At 42.9% G+C, this 17,313-nt stretch overlaps 1 protein-coding gene across 14 annotated transcripts in view; it reads left to right on the forward strand.

Moving 5' to 3' along the window:
* Positions 1 to 14,003: 14,003 nt before the first annotated feature.
* SVIL (supervillin) overlaps positions 14,004 to 17,313 on the forward strand; it is a 143,099-nt gene continuing 139,789 nt past the window's right edge. For 10 of the 14 annotated variants that reach the window (XM_075746466.1, XM_075746472.1, XM_075746480.1 and 7 more), the window contains exon 1: positions 14,062 to 14,281. The gene's annotated coding sequence lies outside the window, so the exon portion shown is untranslated. Of the gene's footprint in view, positions 14,282 to 17,313 lie in introns of all 14 variants that reach the window. The other 4 variants (XM_075746481.1, XM_075746487.1, XM_075746475.1 and 1 more) reach the window with 3 other exon arrangements.

Here is a 17,313-nt window from a genome sequence, read left to right on the forward strand (position 1 = left end):
GAAATCAAAAGGCATTTGATGGGAATGTATGATAGATTATTTTCTGCACATTTTTAATTGGGTGACTTCTTTCCTTAAAGGGTTCCTAATTTTTCACACATGTCTCCAAACATCCTCTGCCAATATTAAATTCTGCTCAGATGGATTTTCTGTTAGAGAAAAATTTGGCAGTTACAACTCTTTGGCCATAATCCAGTAAATCCAGATGGGAGGAGCCACCAAATGGAAATGCTTTATGTAGATAGTATATTACCTTGTGCATCCAGATTTACACATTCCTGGAATAAATAAAGTAACGAACTTTCTTTTGGTTCCTCTTTGACTTCAAAAAAAAAGCTCCAGTAGCACAGAACCTTCTTCCTAATCTTTGCAGTTCTCTCCGGTCTTCAGTATACCTGAAGTTACCTGGCTGTATCTACTCTTGCCTGCACATCTCTCTCCGTTTGTCCAGCTGACTGTATCAACCTGACCAAGGCATTTTTAGAAATGAAAAGTGATTTGGTCAGATGGCTTGAATTAGCCATAGTCTTCTTAGACAGGATCAATCTTATTAAGGAGGTGAATGCCTTAGGATATTATATCCTCTTTAGATATTCCCTCTTTTAATTGTCTGAAAAGGGATTTGAGAGAAAGAGAGAGAAAGCATTTGTTAAATTTACTTGCAAAATAAAAGTCTCAGACTTTGGGTGAATAAATTAGAGACACTCAGTTCAGAAAGAGAACTAGGATTTCCAAGTTTGTAGGAGAATATTTAAATATGCCAATAACGAGCAGTTGAAATAGTACAGTTGAATAAAGCAAGGTAGCTTTAAAAGGCCCCAAATGGTTACATTAAGATACCACAGTTTTATGAGTGATTGTTTGCCACAGATTTAAACAAAGCCCATCTTCTTATTCCAGTCTGCTGAAAAAATGTGACTAGAAGAATGGCTTGTACCATACCACTGATGTCTCCTTTGTACAATGATGTGTGCTGGTTTGGGCTGGGATAGAGTTAATTTTCTTCCTGGTAACTAGTATGGGGCTATGTTTTGGATTTGTGCTGGAAACAGTGTTGATAAGATAGAGAAGTTTTTGTTACTGCTGAGCAGCGCTTACACAGAACCAAGGCCTTTTCTGCTTCTCGCCCCACCCCACCAGCAAGCAGGCTGGGGGTGCACAAGGAGTTGGGAGGGGACACAGCCAGGACAGCTGACCCCAACTGACCAAAGGGATATTCCATACCATATGACGTCATGCTCAGCATATAAAGCTAGGGGAAGAAGAAGAAAGGGGGGACATTTGGAGTGATGGCATTTGTCTTCCCACGTCATCGTTATGCGTGATGGCGCCCTGCTTTCCTGGAGATGGCTGAACACCTGCCTGCCATGGGAAGTGGTGAATGAATTCCTTGTTTTGCTTTGCATTTATTAAACTGTCTTTATCTTAACCCACGAGTTTTCTCACTTTTACTCTTCTGATTTTCTCTCCCATCCCATTGTGGGGGAGTGAGTGAGCAGCTGTGGGGGAGTCACTTGCCAGCTGGGGTTAAACCATGATGGATGTCAGAGGGCAGACATAGGTTTATCGCTAGAAAACTCCTGTATATAAGTGAAACTAGTTCTGTGCAGATTGTTGTGACAATTGCACATATGCTTGAGTTATTGAGGACATGCTCATTATAAAAATCTGCATAAGTTATTTCTTCTCTCAAGTTTTTTTTTTTTCCCTTACTTTTTTTGTCTCTCCTGCTACTTTGGGTTTATTGGGGTAATTACAGAGATTAACCACCATTCCTCATTCTAATGGCTCCACAGACTATGGCAGAACTGGAACTTCTGTTTCACAGGAAATTCTGACATTTTGAAACATATCCAGGTTTGGAGGTAAAAAAGTTAGAGAATTTGTAAAGTCCTGTAAAACAAAATGTTCAAAAAAAGTCATGTCAATAGACATATATCATTTTGTAAAAAAAAAAAAAATAAAAAAATCCATTTAGGTTTTTGTTTGTTTGTTTAAAGAGTAAGAGCTGTTCTGAAAGAGGAGTAATAAGAAATATACCATTCCAAAAGCTTTGCAATGAGCCTTAACCAAATTTCCTTTTACTAAGTATGAATATTTCCAATATGAAATATCCACCTTGACATATTCCTACTGATGAATCAGCATTTTCAAAATGGAAAACATTAATTTATAAAATGTTTGCCCAGCACTAGAAATAGATTGGGGAGCTGCTTCAGAGTATTCCTTGGTTATTATTTTCTATTAAATTTTACTAAAAGTACCATAAATGTTATATAAGTGTTCTCCACATCTTATACTTAGCATACTTGGCACATAAGCTGGCAGCGCAGTCACCTGAGGGTCACCTGTCTGTATGGGACTGGAAAGAAGTCTGCCCTGGAATCATCTCCTGGGCTCCAACCAGAACATCTTCACCCAAGATGCTGTTAGCAGCAGGCTGCTCCTTCCCCACTTTGTGCTTTTTTTGTGCCACCCTGGCAGCATAAAAAGGCCATATGATAGTGGAAAATAGAACTTCAAGTCGCCACCAACTTTCACAACTGCTCATTTTCACTCAAGTTCAAATGTTAACAAAGGAGCAGGAGATAGAACACAGTGGTTGTCTTATAGAGCCATTGTCCCCATCAATGAGCTGTTTACCTACACACTTTTTCTTGTCTTTGGCATTATTTCCACTGGAAAAAAATAACTTGGTAACCCTGCAGAAGTAAGTTCATTATGGTAGTTCAGTCTCTTCTAGGTTATCTGAACTTTTCCCCTTCAGGCTTCTGTATTTGATGATCTGCACACATGCACCACCATGAACCCTATCCACTCATAGATGCCAGCAGTGTTGAGAAGTAGTATTAATCAGTGTTTTCCTCACTGCTTCTAGCTAAAAATATAACATTTTATGGCTCTTTCATGGCTCAGTTGTGAAGTAATGAAATATAATTATACCCACACTAGATTGGGGAGGGTTATTTGCTTTAGTGAGAATGATTAAGAAGAATATAGGGAGTTGGACCTGAGTGTAAAGATAACTGATAATTATGCTGAGTAGAAAACCAGAGAAGCACAGGAAGAAGATCCAACCCTAATGTAAGAGGATGCTGCTTCCAATAAAGTGAGCTAAGCCTGCTCAAGCCAGGCCAAATCTGTGAAACTGCAAACAATCCCCCCAAAATGTGTTCATTATATAGACCTATGCAGCACATTTAATGTCTTTTGACTTGTGACGTGTTTGTTGCAGGCACTGGGTTTTTTTATTGGTTTTGGACAGGCTTCAAGATCAGGTATTTATAGATTATCTGAACCCACTGAGATATTTTAATTGGTTAAAATGTAAACATTTTGCATTTAATGAAAGATAGCTTTCAAGCCTGATTTTCCACAGCCTTGTACCTTACATAGCCATTAGTTCACAGTAGGAGAAAGGTCTCGGAGTGCAGTTTGGCAGCTCACTGCTCATGACCTTCCCATGACATTAAGCTCACCGAGCTTTTAAAAACCTTTAGCTGTGTGACTGTTGCTGCTCTGGCTCTTCCCTACTGTCACAACAACATGGTGAGGTTCAGAGTTAATGCAACTGGTCTCCAGGGATTTTCCCAAGCCTCGGTGCTCCCTTGCTCATCTCCAACTTCAGTACCCAGACTTTGGGGTATACCAGGGAAGAGATATTTGTTGCCAGCTGTACTGCAGCTTTTTTCCCCAGCTGTTACAGCACTTGGTAGGACCTCAAATAATAGCTGAAGAAAATGAGAAGCAAAACCAGAGCTTAAAGTACCACATCTTTTGCCACAAACACATCTTTTGCTATCAATCACAGCTTGTGAGCCGTGAGCTCACTCCTCAGCATAAATCTGGCAAAACATTTCAGCATATGCTTAACTTAAAATCTTCAACTATAACAATTTTATTCTAAGTATTACTACTATATTCTTTGAGAGTTCTCAGGTACTTCACTGATATGTTTACCTGGGGCCTAAATAAATAAAATACAGGGCAGAAAAGAATTTGTCCTTGATTCGAGGTGCTTTCACTATTGATTTGGAGAAAGTGTTTTACCACTAAATAATTCCTGATCTTTGCAAAATGATCATTGTTATGGAAATTACTCCTTGACACAGTGTCAGAGGTGGGATTATTATGTTTTCATGTTTTGCTGTTGCTTACCACCAGACACAAATCTTTGGCAACTATGTCTTCGGGGCTGGGGGAAATGCGTGTGAAATCGTGTCAGCATTGCAAATGAACTTACAAGCATGTCTTTTAAAACATTTTTTGTACCTTCTGCCTTACTGCCCACAATATAATGACAATATTCTGGATCGCTTTGGAAATATGTGCAGTGGTTCTCGCACAAACTGTATATATTCAGAGACTGAGTTTTCAGCTGAATGACACCCTAACCTCCATTTTTGTGGCTGTGACTTGCAGCTGATGGCCCACACTGTGTTTTCCATCTAATCTTGCTGAGTCATTTTGTACACAACCAGCGAATATACGAGAGTTAGCAAAATTAGTTTACACTAAAGACAGTATTTCCATTACACAACACATTGACACTGATTATGTTTTTCATATGAAAGATCACAATGCAATGATGCAACAAAGAATAAACCCTAGGTCACCAAACTACTTGCCATATCACTTGGTAGTAAACAACGGCTTGCTTCATAAAATCTGTCTATTAAATTCCTGCCTTGAATGTTTTATCTAGACCTAAAAGAGGTTGGGGGAGAGGGGTTCATTAGGAGACAAAACATCTCTGTTTAATCTTTTTATTCCTTCATGAATTCAGTTTGCTGAAAAAGCTCTGAGTTGTACAGAGTGTTACTTGTTTAAATTAGGGCTTTCCTATTCAAATAACCTTGTTCTATTTATCTGAAAAGTTGCTTTAGGCAAGCCAAAAAAGGGGTCTTTATTTCACATAGATGAGATGTGAACACACTGGCTTAGAGGAGGATGGGTTCCATGTAGCTGTCCTGGTTTCAGCAGGGATAGAGTTAATTTTCTTCCTAGCAGCTGGTATAGTGCTGTGTTTTGGATTTAGGATGAGAATAACGTTGATAACACACTGATGTTTTAGTTGTTGCCAAGCAGTCAAGGGCTTTTCAGCTTCTCACACCGAGCCCTGCCAATGAGAAGGTGGGGAGCGCTCAAGAAGCTGGGAGTGGACATGGCCAGGACAGCTGACCCAAACTGGTCAAAGGGATATTCCATACCATATGACATCATCCTCCATATATAACTGGGGATTGGCCAGGAAGTGGTGCCGCTCAGGAACTAGCTGAGCATCAGCTTCAGGTGGTAAGCAGTTGTGCTGTGCATCACACGTTTTGTATACTCTTTTGTCATGATGATGATGATGATGATGATTGTTATTATCTTCCTTTTCTGTCCTATTAAACTGTCTTCATGTCAACTTACAAGTTTTTTGGGTTTTTTTTAATTCTCTCCCTCATCACACTGGGGCAGGGAGGAGGGAGTGAGCAAATGGCTGCATGGTTGTTTTAGCTGCTGGCCGGGTTAAACCAGGACAGTAGCTTTTCTGACTACAAACATGGCAAGTGAGACTGCAAATATTTTCATTCTTGTAGACAGAAGTCACTCTAAGATCCAGTTTCACCTTCTACAGTCTCACATCCTTTGATGTGGATTGCCTATAAGAAGTGTCTCCACTGTTTTCTGGTTTGGTTTTTCTTTTTTCCTAGCCCCTCTCATATCTGTTGCTAACACATTAGTGTAAGAAAGAGGGAAAATAAATAATGAATAAGCTATTAAACTGCAGGATCCTAGTGAAAGATTGCAAGAAACTCAGATTTTCCTGAGAGTGCTACCATGATTCATACTGTATGTTTGTATGGCATTGGAGCTATAAGACTTGGGAGGGATTATTTTAAAAAGGTTGTTCTTTTCACATATCTTGACGTATTTGTAATTGTGAGTCTTCAAGGGAAGCCTGTGTTTAAGCACAAGAGTGTTCCAGATAAATTGTTACTGCTAGTGGAACAATCAGGACCATCCACTTCCATCTCCTAGCTTCAACTGCAACGACTCTAGCTCCAGCTCAAGAGACCAAGACACAGCTTCATGTGGAGACCATTACTGGATCTTTGAGTAGTGGCCAGACCTAGCCTAGGGAGACAAATAGGTCATGGATTTCTGATTCAGTGAGCTGCAATTAAAAAACAAACAAAAAAAAAAAAAAAAAAAAAAAAAAAAAAACCCAAAACTTTCACAGTTGTGATTTTTCCAGGGTGTTTTGTTTCATGCTTAAATTTATTTAACAGTTTTGCAGCTCTTTTAAAAATTAAGTAAAATATAAAATTGACTTGCCATTTCCAAATCCAAAGTCAAAACATTTAATTTGAAAATATCAAAATCAAACATTTAATGTTGCTGATTCTTCCTCTCATATTTTTCCAGTTGAAATAATTAAGAAAATTAGATTGATGTTCCCAAATACTCTTGTCCCCATGAATGCAACTAGTTTAATGACTTAACTATATAAACCCCCCCAACCTTGTTACTCCAAAGTAGAGCAAAGCAATCCTTTCTCTACCAGCAAGAAGTTCTACAGCAAAAGGACTCCCAGCTGGCAGGCTGCTCTCATACTATCCCATACCAGCAACCAAATGTAGTTAAAGCTCTAATTGTAGATGTTTGCAAGTAAACACCTTGCTTTCATACAAGGCTTTCATAAAGGCTAATGTATGTTGAGACTTTGTGAGTGAACCGCTGAAAGTACTTGTACTTTTATTTACATTATTGTTTATAACTTGGATGCTCCCTCGCAGTGTTGGAAACACAAGCACACCCATACAGAACAACACCTCTGTGGAAACAGAAGTTGGAAGGCCATACGGACAAAACGACAAACTGGTAAGTGCAATTACACAAATGCAAGAACTTAAAACAAGGACTGGAACCTGGAGGGTTTTCCATGCGGGCAGAGGCCTGCATGTGAATGCACTGACACTGATTTTGCTCCATCTCTTTTTTACATGTGTCATTCCAGAAAGCAACAACAAACTCATGCCACAGTTACATAGCCTGCCGAGGCCTGGAAGGCTGAGGAATTCCTTTTATGCCCCTTGCATATACCTGTATTTCAAAGCCATTAACACTATAGATGATAGTCTTCATTGTGCCACAGTCACAGCACGAGTAAATGACCGTATCACTGCACAGACGATGTGCACCTTTCTGAAATCACTGGGATGCCCTTGAGTGCAGGCCAGTATTACCAAGGGAAGGCAGTCCTTCTGGAATATCAGCATCAAGTTCCTTTTAAACACTACAGACTGTGCATATTTCATGCCAATAATACTCAAAATTCTTATGAACAGCAAACTGGGATTGCTAAATGGTGATGTTTCTTGTTGTTGTGGAATTATTATTTTTGTTCCTCTTGCATTGCAACTGTTTCACATTTTAATATCTGCCGTGAGATTGTTAGATGGTACTGGAAGCTGAGGTTGAGGAATGGAGTTCAAAATCCCACATATTATTCTAGAAGCACTATTTTGATAACTATGAGCTCCATGTGAGGACTGTTACACCAAATAATGCGAAGAAAACTCTGTGGCAGACAGGCCCACTGTCTGTGCTGAAATCCATATGGCAGTGCCAGCTACTTTCTGAAGGATATTTACTGAGGCTTTTAACTTTTTCTTGATGTTCTTCAGATGCCATCAGTAGCTGAAAGCTTCATTCAGAGTGACCCTGTGCTCCAACATTCCACCCAGTTTAGTGGTTTGGATGCAACCTCAACTGACCAACTACAACAGAGTCTTGCTGAATTTCATGTAGTGATCCCAAACAAAAATAAGTTTTTTCCAGGTAACAGTGTCTCATCACTGAGAGACATGCAAACAAGTAAATAAAAAGTCAGTTGATTTGTACTCAAGAAATACCCAGTAGAAATCTATGAGCATGTGCAGAATAGAAAATAACTGTAAGCCCAGCATGTCAAAGTATCAGATGTACAGTGCATAAATTGCATAGTTAATCTGACTTTGCACAGCAAGTGGGTTTACTACGGTTTGTGCAATTCATCTGGGCAACATATGCTCAGAAGGTCTAACACTGTAGAAGTACTGCGTATTTTGTGGAGCTGATCTGCAATGCACAGTGAATGTGTCTAGGATTTCCAGATATCCAGCAGCCCAGGCAGAGTTGCTATTCCAGTAAGGCTGTTCCAGACAATTGTCAGCATTCTCAAAGTCTGCCCCAACAGAATTACCAGAAACAAAAAAAGGACATGTCTGGTGAAAGCCAGATGTATTGTTAAGTAAGAAAAAAAAAAAAAATTCCATTCCCATATATTACACTTTTATTATTGACCTTACACGAGCACCTCAGACTGCTAAGTCACCTCTTCAAGACCTATGAGACATACATTTATAGATTAAAGTATCAAAGCATACAGAAATAACACAATAACCAAAAGTGTTAAATAAATGTCAAATAAAGTAGTTAAATAAAGTTAAATAAAAAGCCAAATTAAAAACCCCCAAAATTAAATAACATAGAACTTCAGTTCTACATACAGTTCCTAAGCAGAAATACATGATGTCCTTGTCAGATCCGGGAGAACAGGCTAAACCACTTCAATGTGTGTGATTCCTATGCACTTAACCCAAAGAAGTGTACGTTCACTGGATATCTGAGAAGTGAATTTGTTCTGCATACAGCTGTGACCATTCTTTTTTCTATATTCTTTTTCCTTTGGAACTGGAGTTACTCACCACAGTTGTGCATAGGAAGTTCCTGAGAAGTTAGGTGAGCACGGTAAAGCAGGTCACTTGAAGATGACATGTTCTGGACCAATAACCCCATTCATTCACCCAGGATTCCTTTTCCTTCAGACACTGTCTAGTGTTACTGTGCTTGGTATTGATTGCCAGGGCGCTCGACATTTGGTTGCTGTTGTTTGATGAAAGCAGCTAACTGGAATGTTTCCTCTGAGGAAATCCATTTACATATATGGACTCCTTTGTACCTGTGCCTATGTAGCTGATGTGTTTTGAAACCTACATAAGGAAAACTCACAGTATGTTGTTTAGGTGTAGCATAAATGTAACTAACTGTTCTTGCTTTGCTAAACATTGACTCATAACTTGCAATTCAATTCTATCACCTGAAATAAAATACTTGAGACAACTGTAAACTAAATGTAAGCTCTCCTTCTTGTCAGAAAAGATGCCTTTTCCATTCAGCAAAATTAATCAACTTATCTTACTTGAAAAATATTTTTTTCTGGAAAACTTCCAGAGTTGGGTTTTTAAAGCAGTCTTAGAGAAATTCAGTAGAAAATAATATGGAGTGATTCAAATGGAAAGGATTGAACAGTGGAATACAAATCCTGCTATAAGACTGCAGATGTTTTAAATACAAAGATTTTTAACCTCGAGATTCATCCATGTTATACCAATGATATGAACAAGCAGAATCAGGGACCTGTGTATTTCTATACTGTCCATGAAATTGAAAACAAATCATAAGCTACAACATAGTTTCTTCAAACATCTTCTTCCAAAGCCAACAGCTTCATGGTAATATAATTTAGGTGATGAGCGTGCTTGGATAAATGCCATGTGGGCCACAAACTATCTACTCCACCAAAAGAAACTGCTGTCCCAACTTATCCCAGCTTCCTTTGCACCCCCCATTTTAATTTTTTCCAGTGCAGTAGTTGCAATAGCACTGACATGAGTCAGGACTTACTCCAAAATTCTCCATAGCTGCTTTTAGAAAATACATAGGAGTATATACTGAAAGTATCTCCTGACAAGCAGGCGATCTTTTGGGGATTATGTTGCCGTTGCCTTTCCCCACCTGCCCTTTCTCTTCCCTTTATTTTTTGTTGCTTATGAGACGGATGGTTATTATCAGTTTATTATTACTGTTTTTCCACAGACTTTCTCAAATGTCAAGTGAATCTGATCTGGAGTTCAGGCCCATAATTACACTGGACTGACTCCAGGAACTCTTAAATAAATCGGTGGCTGCAATGGCTGCCAGAGCTCTGTCATTCTGCTCTTCTGAGGGTGGACAGAGGCTTTGGCTCTTTTCTAAAATTCTACACTTGTCCCAGAGTTTTTCACACCTTCTTTTAAAAGACCCTAGGCTTCCTCACTCTAGTTTGGCATAGTCTTACACAGGAAGAGAAAGCTACTAGCCTGCCACATTGTTGAATACGTTCATTTAGAAAAGCAGCTGAAATGTAGATTGTTAGCTTTTTTTCTGCTTTCTCCATATGTGGAGACCTTGCAGGAACAGACATATTTCTGTCTCTCTGCTCTGGCCTCTTTGTTGACATTAATAGTTTACACTGGGCTCTACAGTGAGGCACATCTTTGTCACAGTATGTCGACTGTGCTGAGTTACACAGGTCAGTTCCAAAGCTTGGCAAGAAAGTCCCTTAAGTGTAGAGATGTCTGGATTCAGGATCATGGATTTAAAAGGAGCGGGCACAACATTCATTCACAGACCTGGCTTACTGAAGTCTGAGAAGTTTACTAGTAAATTTATACATTGCTTTCAAGCCTGTTTCTAATCATATCAATGCATATACAGCACAGCATCTGGTTACAGAACAGAACCTCCACCCAGTGCAGGCTTGAACTTAGAACAATGCTACAGATGTTTATCTTCTGATACCCTCAACACTTTTTGCCTGAAAAATTTAAAATAATCTACTCAAGCACATCATAAGAGCTGATTTAGGATATGTAACTATTCAGAAACTGGTTCCTTTCCTTCAGCCTCATCTGCAGTTAGAACTAGTCTCCATGTCAGCCGTTGAACGGTGCAGATGGCAGTGTAGATCACAATTTGCACAAGTTTACCTACAGTAGATCTGTACCAGAAGCTAAAATAATTCCTGAAATCAGAGCTAATCCTGAGTGCAGACAAGGCCCTAGGCTGCTAGTTCCAAATGTTTTTAAGATGTGAATACTTGTATACTGCCGATGAGATGGACATGACCAATTCTTCTCACCCAGGTCACTCTAAGGCAAGCAAACAGTAACAGTATTTCATCAGTGCTAACCTGGTTCATATTCATACCAGTCACATAAAGGTGAAAGTTGCTGGACTCCTTTATAATAGGTTGAGTCATTGCGTCTTCTGCAGAGCACTTTTCAAAACAAAGCAAGATACTTCACGGAGTGAAAAACACTGAATTCTTTGCAAAAGAATGTCATTTCTTTCCTATATCCCCCCTCAGGGAGCCCCATTGTTTAAATAAGCATTTGCTTGTGCCCTGAAGTACAGATGTTTTTGACTCCCATCATAAATCAAACATGTTTGTGTCTAACACATTAAAAAAGTGGGGAAAATCATCTTTTTAACTGACATGGATTAAGATGGTTGGTCTGACCCAAATTATACTTCTTTAATAATCTTCTTTGCTGGTTCTTCTGGGAACAAAAGATTCCACAACATCATTGTGCCTCTCTTCCCTCCCTTGGAATTCGAATCACTCTTTTACTCCTTTTTAAATGTAAATTCGAAATAAACATTGTATCTGGATCGTGGATTAAGTTTGCAGGAGAAAAATCTCTGGCAGAAGATGGCAGGGACAGTGCCTAAAGCTAAATCCAGACAAATCAGTTCTGAACTAGGGTAAAAACAGAGTTCTTGTTAAATGGGTTGCAGGTTTTCAGTTGTTAAAGTTCCATCCAGAAACCATTCTGATATTTGAAAACAAACAAGGACACTATCATGTCAATCAAAACAAAAGCAAATTTAACATTTCAATTACTTTTTTCTCCCCTCCACTCAGACAATTATCTTCAGGCCTGTGTTACGGGGCATTTTTTGCAGGATCAGAATTCCATCTCTAAACCCTGATAATTCTAGTGAGAAGGTGCTGCCTCTTTTTTTGCCTTAAGGAAAGGGAAGGCCTTTGATAGTTTCAAATAGGGGTGTTGGACAACAGGGCAAATTATGTTGAAAGGCAGCAGGAAAAACCGTATTTTCAAGGTCACTTTTTTCATCCAAGTTTTTTAACCTTACTATGGTTTATGTTTCACCTCCTTTCCATGCTACCTTTCCCCCTTCTCTCCCTCAATCAGGCTGGAAGGACACGTCTATGCTTTTTATTTGATGTGGGTTTCATGTATCTGCACAAAGTAATTCATAACCACTAGGCAAAAGGCATGTGCCCACACCACATCATTATCCTGTAATTACAAAACTTCTGCCTGCCACAAAGCTATAAAGCCCAGCAATGTTTCAAGCTAAGCCCTCAATATTCAGTTCTGAGCTCATCTAGGGCACAAAGATGCTGTAGTGCTGCAGACATACTTTGTAGTGTGCCTTGTGAAATACTTGTTGGCTGTTGATTTGAAAGTTTTTAGGTTTGCCTCATTTTATCACGTTTCCATACCTTAAGATTTTCTCCTGTTTCTCTGCACAGACTTCATGCAGATATGGAGAAGACAATTCTGCTCTTGCATGTGTACCTGAATGGAACAGAAGCATGTATTCTGTTCAGTTCCATGTGTTCTCTACCTAAGTTCTCAGGTTTAACATATTCTTCAAATGATTCCCCCTTTGGTCATTCTCTATATCGTATGTGCTGTGCTCATATTTCAAGTTGCTTTGTAAGATCAGATTAAATGAAGGAAGGCTTGAATCCTTCATGTAATTCGCTTAGAAAAATGTTTGTCTAAAGTAAAAGATTAAAGGGAGAGGAAGATAAAAGAAAGGACAATTCCACCTTCTGGGTTGTTTAATATCAGAAAATGTGAATACTCTATTTCCTTTTTACTGTGTGGAAAAATACCTTTGCTGCACCACTGAGGTGAGGTCTACAACATCATAATCCTATTTCCTCCACCTTCCTCATGATGCCTCAATTTTAAACAAGAGCATCTGAGGAAAAAAAAAGAAGTTTCTCCCTTTGACTAAAAAGTGATGATGACTTTCTCCTTCCTCCAGTTTCCACCCCATGTGGTCCCAGTAGTAGGGAAAAAGCAGGACATTCATTGAATTGTTCCTCTAGACAGCCTTCTCCCCAAGGGCTTCCCAGAATCTGTTCCAGCCCAGCAATTCTGCAATTTGCTCGAGATAGCCTGGAAAGGTTGTGCAAATTAATGAAGAGAACAAAGTCCTATGTCTCTGAATGTACACTACAGAGAAACACTGTCCAGAAACATTGCTAATGCAGGAGCCATCCACGTACTTGGGCTAATGCATGAGTGACGCCGTTGAGCCCTACCTAGCTCCTTTGCTGCACTGGCACTCTCTCATTGGGCCTGGTCTCCTTTAAACAAATAATTAAATACTCTGGTCCAGCCATGACGAAAGGGACCCAAAAACCTCCCACCACACTTCAACACATCGGTTGGAGAGGCCGGCGTGGTTCGATGAGGTGGAAGGCCCAGGTCCAGGTCCCGGGTACCCTCACACCCGTGTGAGGGAGGGAGGTGGGGCTCCCCAGCCAGCAGCACGACACCTCCCCACGCTCCGCGGCCGGCGGGGCTGGGGGCCCGCAGCCGGTCTGCCACTGACTGACGTCCAAGGCACGGATGTGCCGGGACACTCTGCCCTGGTACCCGCCACCCCACAGCGCTCGCCTGCGGTATCCCCCACTCCCCGCGGGGCTTGCTCGGGGAGAGGCACCCCGAGGCCGGCGCGGATGGCGTCTGAGGCAGGGCCGCACACTCCCCTCAGGCCTCGCCGAGCCCCGGCCCCGCACAGCCGCCAGTTGGAGCCCGGCGGGACGAGACGAGCTGGTGCCAGGGTGCTACCTCAGTCTCCAGGGCTTCACCCCGGCGCCGGTTACCTTTGCCAGGGGCTCTCGGCAGGTGGCTCCGCCCGGGCCAAGCGTGCTCCTCATGTAGCGGCCAACATGGGCCACCGGCGGTGCCCCAGCCCCGCGCCCCGCTTCGCCGGGCGCGGCCCCTTTAAGGAGTGGAGCAGCGCCTCCAGGAGGCGCGTGGAAGCGGGGTGAACCGGGCGGGGGGCGCGGGGCGCGGGGGCGGGGCTGGCACCAGGGGCGCGTCTCGCCCCGCCCCGTCCCGCGTGGGGCAGTGTAGCCCTGCGCGGCCGCTACTCCTCGCGCGCCCGGCCGAGGTCGGGCACGTCCGCTCCCCGCCGGGCGCTGAGGCGAGGGGCGCTGCCCCGCCCCGCCGAGGAGGCGGCCCCCTGCGGCGGGGGGCCGCGCCGCTTCCCCCGCCTCACTCCGCCTCGCCGGCCGGCCGGAGGGACGGGCGGGCGGGCGGACGGACGGACGGAGGCCGCTGGAGGCTGTGGGTGCCCCCGAGCCGCCGGCTGTGAGGTGAGTGGCGGCGGAGGCCACGCTCGTCGCCCCTTCCCTGCGGGAGGGAAACCCGCGCGGGGCCGGGGCGGGCGCTGCCCCCGGGGCACGGCCGCCGCCTTTTGATGAGGCGCCGCGGGCTTCTCTCTCGTCTGGGGAGCGGGTTTCCGTCGCGAAGGTGCTGCACGAAACTTCCCCGCTTCCTCCCTCCTCCCCTCCCTGTCACCCCGGCTTCGGGCTTTCTCCTCAGCACAGCAACATGTGGAGGATGAGGGGCGGGCTTGCGCCCTGCCTGCGCTCCCCGCCGCGGCTTCCCGCACGGGCTGCGGGAGCACCTGCTGCCGAGCGGCAGCAAGCCCCGACCGGCCCCGCGGCCCTTCGCCTCCGTCCCGGGGGAGGCGGGCAGCCGGGCGCGCTGCGGGGAGCGCCCGGGCACGGCGGCGGGGTGCTGTGCGGGGACATCTCGGAGCTGGCGGGAGCAGTGAGCCAGAGGCGCGGCAGAGGGTGCTCTCCCATTGCCGCACTCGGAGCAAGGGCTGCTTTGCAGCGAGGCTCGGAAATTTTTGAGGGAGTTCTGTCTCTTCTTTCAGCTGGAAAAAAAGGCATCGGCGGCAGCAGCGTATGGTGTAAAGAAAGAGGGACTTTATGATGCTCCTTGGTTACGGCGCAGTGGGGTACTGGGGAAGGCTGACAAAATCAACAGGGTACTTGTTTTCTGATGCACGGGACCTCTGTGGCCCAGACCCCAATAGTTGTGTTGGAGGGGTTGAGTACTTACCTTCCCTGCCTTAAATGGGTCAGCAGTGGGATTGCAGCTTGCCCCAACTTGTTGTCCGAACTCCAGAAAACAATGATGTGTTTAGAAAGAGGGGAGGGGGAACAATGAAGTATGGTGATTAATAGGAAAAAAAATTAGTAGGGCGAGTGCAGTGTTTCTAGGGATTTACCTAGAGCATGGACACCCAGTGCTGCAGAGCAGACTTCTTAATGACACCTTTGGATCCATTTTACTAATAATGCTTCTTAAAGTCTGCACATGACTGTGGATTATGACTCTTAGGAGACACTTAAGTGGTCTTGTGAAGACTGAGAGTACTCAAGTTTATTACTTGGCAGGGGGTAGCAGCGACAGGCCTGGGAAGTAAATAGGAAGTGAAAATTATTCATTTAGTTTTGATATTGTTCAGGGTCTTTGACAGTTGTTAGTGTCATCATAGACTGATCTTAGCTCAGGCAGCATCTCATGTGCTGTAAGATAGTACTCTTACCCTGGTAGATACATAGTTCTGCTGGGGGTGTGAACAGTCCCTCTGATAGCTTATGGGAAAAGTTCTGAACTAGTCTGGTTATTTTTATTGCAGCAAGTGTGTTTCTTTAAGAGTAAACCAAACTAGATCATACTGAAAAATGTTCTCAGCCTGTAATTATCTTTGTCTCTTGTGTTCAAAATGAAAGCAAAAAACACTTGAAAATGGAAACCTCTCTTGACTGATTCACGTGGCTAATGAGGTTTATGACAACAGAACTGTATGCAGTGTTACTACATTGTGGTGTCATTACCACTGACCTGAAAGCGCAGTTCGAGATGAAGATGTGCTGTCCTCTGGCTCTGTATGCTGCCCTGTGTAACCAGCAGTGGTAGAGGTCCAGCCTGTGTTTTCAGAGAAACAGTCCTGGTTTCTTGATGGTCAGCATCAAGCGTTCATGAGACAGAGGTGCCTGTTGTGGAGAGAAGAGGAAGGAATAGTGGTAATATGCTCAGCTCTTGAAATACAGGGCTAATAGCTGTTCCTGCCACAAGAAGTTCTTCCCTGGTGGGACATTCAGAGGCTTGATATGTCATCCTGTTTTTCTGTGTCTCTTGAGGCCTCAATAAAAGGATGTTGGCCTGGTCCTTAAATGCTGTAGGTAACAGCATGGTGAGATGCACTAGAGTAGTTTGTCTGTTTTGAGTTCTGCTTTGCTTACCTGTCTGAAGACTTTGTTGTATGTTATTGTATTAAGTGAGATGCATTCATATTTTTTCTTTGCTATCCTGATAGGAAATACTCTTCAGCTTTCACTTTAAAGGAGTTGAGAGTTAATTATAAGACTTAAAGAGCTGTATCCTAGCATGGATGTGCATGCCTGTAAGTTTATCTGGCCCTGATATCATTATTAACTTCTCTGATACAGGCAGGCCAAGGTGTCTGGCCTGCTCCTTGTAGGAGCTTCTGAAATTACCACAGGAAAATCATGGGCTTTTCAGCAGTGAAGTTCTGAACAAATTCCTGTCTTCAGGTGAGTGTTAGCTCCTGCTAGGTGCAGCGTGACTGTATTCCCCTGGGGGAATCATTTCATGCTCTTTGTTTCCCTAGAAAATTTATAGTTCCCAACTGCACTGCTCAGCTCTGTGTGGATGCAAACCATGCTGACTCATATGCTGAACTGTTGTAGCCTTGCTCCATGTAAACACCAGCACACTTCTAAAATATTTAATTTGTAAGGTCCTCTGTGGAGAGCTATCCCACAGCTCCTGGCATAACTCCCAGAAGCAGCAGATTCTGGGGTACTGGGAGTTTCAAAGGCCATTGGTGCCCAGCGGGATAACCGTCTGAACTAGTTTAGTGTAGTTTATCCTGGCACTGGGACAGTTCAAACCGAACAGGTATTTAATCTTGCTTAAAGCAAGTCTGCTTTGAACAATACTTGGTATGTGTATAAATGATTTGTAGCCTGTTGGGACATGGCTGTCAGGAGATCTACATGGTAGGGAAATCTTTGTTATGGCAAGTAAACTTTGGTGTACCTCCTAACATTTTTTTTTTTTAAGAAAACTTATCCATGTGCAGTTATAGTACAATCAGGAATAAGTTATTAAAAGATTTTTTTTCTTAGTTCTTCTCTGGCAAATATCTGGGGTAATTGTGTTATGAAAGACCTGAGTTTATATCCACATGTAAAATGCTTGTTTAAAAGAACTTCCTAGAAAGATGCACACAAATACCCTGATAGGTCTTTTAATTGAAAATAAACTTCAGTATATGATTTGACTGCAAAGAAGGGGAGTGGAA

Source organism: Balearica regulorum, chromosome 2 (genome assembly GCF_011004875.1).
Source record: "Balearica regulorum gibbericeps isolate bBalReg1 chromosome 2, bBalReg1.pri, whole genome shotgun sequence".
Classification (NCBI taxonomy): domain Eukaryota; kingdom Metazoa; phylum Chordata; class Aves; order Gruiformes; family Gruidae; genus Balearica; species Balearica regulorum.